At 51.4% G+C, this 3,963-nt stretch overlaps 1 pseudogene; it reads left to right on the forward strand.

The window, feature by feature from the left end:
- The first annotated feature begins 1,223 nt into the window (after positions 1 to 1,223).
- Positions 1,224 to 3,000, forward strand: LOC125528254 (annotated as a pseudogene).
- Positions 3,001 to 3,963: the final 963 nt, after the last annotated feature.

The raw sequence follows: 3,963 nt of genomic DNA on the forward strand, positions 1-3,963 counted from the left end.
GTTGGACCGGGAAGATGTACGACTACTTCCTCTACGTTGCGTCAACGCTTCCGCTTCGATCTACGAGGGTACGTAGACAACACTCTCCCCTCTCGTTGCTATGCATCACCATGATCTTGCGTGTGCGTAGGAATTTTTTTGAAATTACTACGTTCCCCAACAGGGAGCGGTAGTACCGCTGGGTCCAGCGGTAGTACCGCTGCCCTCTGCGGGAGTACCGCCCTGTGCGGGGGTTACCTCTTCCCCGTCAAGCTCCATTAATGCTCCAAGCTGCATTTTCGCCCGATCTCTCTCTCTCTAGCCAATCAAACTTGTTGATTTGCTCGAGAGTGGTTGAGAAGGCCCCGATCTACACTTCCACCAAGAGATATTTGATTCCCCCATCTATCCCTAGCGAATCTTGTTACTCTTGGGTGTTTGAGCACCCTAGACGGTTGAGGTCACCATGGAGCCATAGTCCATTGTGGTGAAGCTTCGTGGTATTGTTGGGAGCCTCCGATTAAGTTGTGGAGATTGCCCCAAGCTTATTTGTAAAGGTCTAGTTGCCGCCTCCAAGGGCACCAATAGTGGAATCACGGCATCTCGCATTGTGTGAGGGCGTGAGGAGAATACAGTGGCCCTAGTGGCTTCTTGGGGAGCATTGTGCCTCCACACCGCTCTAACGGAGGCGTACTTCCCCTCAAACGGAAGGAACTTCGGTATCACATCCTCGTCTTCACCAGGTCCACTCTTGGTTATCTCTTACCCTTACTTGTGCAAGCTCATTAGTGTTCCTTCTCTTACTTGCGTGTTTGTTCGTTGTTGTTGCATCATATAGGTTGCTCACCTAGTTGCACATCTAGACAACCTACTTTGATGCAAAGTTTAATTTGGTAAAGAAAAGTTTAAAATTGTTAGTTGCCTATTCACCCCCCCCCCTAGTCAACCATATCGATCCTTTCAACATGTACTTATCAGAAATGATGTAGTGCTCCCACTCACTTTCTTGTAAATACAGACTTCACCGCAAGTCTGTATAAAACCATATGTTTTGATCACTTTATCAAAGCATATATTCCAACTCCGAGATGTTTGCACCAGTTCATAGATGGATCGCTGGAGCTTCCTCACTTTGTTAGCACCTTTAGGATCGATTCAGTCGCAAGCTTTATTATTGCCTCTAGGACATATTTCCCTCAGTCGCAAGCTCAGTGATTCATGGCACAGGTGGAGGTAGCTCACTCATGGCTAGGAGAAGAAGGGATCGATTCCTGCGCCGTCGCCGCCGGCCGCAGGCGGTGGCGGTCCACGGCGATGACCGGATTAGCGCCCTATCCGACGATCTCCTCCTCGACATACTAGGCCGCCTTGACACCCGCACGGTTCTTGACGCCGGGGTGCTATCTAAGTGCTGGGCCGGCCTACCCCGCGAGCTCTCCGTCCTCGACTTGAGCATCGGGGACATACTCCCGCCGCGCTACCACCACTGGGTCCTCCTTCATCGAGAATCCAAGGAAAGAGATTTAAAGTACCAATTCTGCACGACCAATATGGAGAAGGTCATGCCTCACATCAGGAGGTACGAGCGCCGCACCACGCAAGCCTTGACCACCTCTATCGAATGTCTCTTAGACCCAGCGGCAGATGGTGTCGGCCGGACGGTAAGCAAGCTGATGCTTGAGTTCTTTTCGACCCACAACACGGACTGCATCAACCGGCTCATCTCCAAGGCCATCGATGCTTGGGAGGTCCATGATCTCGTGGCCGTTGCTAAGCCAGTCTACTCGCAATGCCGAAATTTTCATGAGAAAGGTGTGGCTGCTCCGTGCACCCGCATGAACAGTACACATGAAAAAAATTGAAACAAGAAAAATCTGAATTTTTTTTGACATCAAACTAGATCAACAGATTTAGCTTTCTGCAAAATTTGGTGACCAAATAACATTTGAGGAGCCCTCAGCAAAAAAAAAATCACTCCTCAAAAGTGAACAAAACTTTGGACACAGATTTGTTTTTTTGCGAGGGCTCCTCGAATGTTATTTGGTTACAAAATTTTGCAGGCAACTAAAACTTTTGATCGAGTTTGTTGTCCCGAAATATCAGATTTTTTTTATTTTGTTTTGTACCTTTTTCAAGTGTACTGTTCATGCGGGTGTAGGTGCACCCGGGAGTAAAAAGTCCCGTCTCAATTTGCATGCCTTCCCCGGCTACAGCATCTGTGAGGAACCCTGTGCGTCACGCCTGCGAAGCCTCAAGCTTGGAGGCTGCATGATCCCATCGCTGCTCGGGCACAACGTGCTCACCGTGCTCGTCCTGCAAGACACACCAATGTCGACGCCGGAATCGGCGTACGAGGGCATCTTCACCTCGTGCCCGCAGCTGCAGGTGCTTCACCTCATCTCCTGCTACAGCGCAGGCAATGGGAATGGGGACATTACTGTAGACGCCCTCGGGTCAGACCTGTGGGAGCTTGTCGTCGACAATTGCGTCTGTTTCACACGGATATGCCTGAGGGCTCTTCCCAGACTCGAGCGCCTGGCATCCCTGGGCACGAGAGTGCGCTTCGAGACCACCTCGTTTCCCTACCTCAGGCAATGCAACCTCACCCTGTGCATGGGTGTCACAGAGGAAACAGCTCGCCGATACTTTGCGGCACGCATGTAGCTCAAGCTTGGCTCGTTAGTGGGATGCATCCCGGACGTAACGGACATGATCATTCGGTTCACTGGACCTGACAGATGGATCGTGCCGTCTGTTTCCTCGCCGGCGCTGCTACCTAATCTCCGGCGGCTGCTGGTCGCCGACGTGCCTCGGTGCTGGGACGTCTCGTGGCCGCGTCTCCTCCTTGAAATGGCGCCTTCCCTCGAGACCCTCCATGTCCACATCGCCCCGCCGCCTTGCAAAGAGGAAGAGGAGCCCGCCTTACTTGGGCACCGTCACCTCAGGCTATGTTCGGTTACGCCCTTCCCCGCGTGGTTTTGGGCCCAAACCACGGGGATCCAGGCGGATCGGCCCCACTAGGAAATAATCTCCACATTTTCGATTTGACGCATTCGGTTAAGCCTCGAGCGGATCTTTCCCCCGTCAAAACCCCTCAAAACCGCGAGGAAATAATCAGCTCCAGCCCACCCGTGGAAAAAATCCGCCTCTCTCTCTCTCGTAGTACGTAGGTCTCTCGTTGACGCGACCGAAGCGGGGCGTGAGCTTAACCGAATGGAAGAAAGAAGCCCCGATCATCTTTGTGGCGGGGAGTCAACCCCCACAGGGGTCAGGTGCTGACACCCAATACCGGCAGGGATTAGTTTCACTAGGGGAACTAATCTATTGTAACCGAACAAAGCCTCAAGGAGTTTGTGATGGCTGGTTTTGAGGGGACGGAGAGGCGGGTGTACCTCGTCAGGTTTGTCATGGGAGTGTGCAGCACGGCGTTGCGCCATGTCGCCATGCTCAAGAAGGGGCATGTCCGGGACAAGGGGCACTGGGACTGGGAGACGGTGACGCAGCAGCAGCAGCGCTCACAGTGGACCGACGAGGAGAAGGGCAAGACACTTGAGCAGATCATGAATGGGGTTCCTTCTTCCTCGACCGCTTCTCCGGCTGTAGTTTTTGGCTGATTTGTTGTAACTGTTAGAAATATATTTGGGCTACATGTGTTTGGTAGTCTAGAATTTGTAATCTGTCTTCTACCTTATCTTTAGAACAGGCGTCTTGCCTTCCTAGCCTTGTACTTATATACTCGCCTTCGAGGCTCAATAATACATCGATCATATTTCATAACAATCCCTCTCTCTCTTCTAACAGTAACTTTTGTCCATTCATAACGTGAAAGTGAGCATTTGTCTGGTTAATTCGTAGGCTTCTGGTGTTTTAGTCGATTTGATTTATAAGGTGCTGTTGTACTCAAATTATAATGCGCTTGGAGGGTGGAAGACACCGTCGAGCTTCCCCAATGGTGGGTTGTTGCAAGCAACGATGGGAGTTCAC

This window comes from Triticum urartu, unplaced genomic scaffold (genome assembly GCF_003073215.2).
Source record: "Triticum urartu cultivar G1812 unplaced genomic scaffold, Tu2.1 TuUngrouped_contig_4745, whole genome shotgun sequence".
NCBI classification, from domain to species: Eukaryota; Viridiplantae; Streptophyta; class Magnoliopsida; order Poales; family Poaceae; genus Triticum; species Triticum urartu.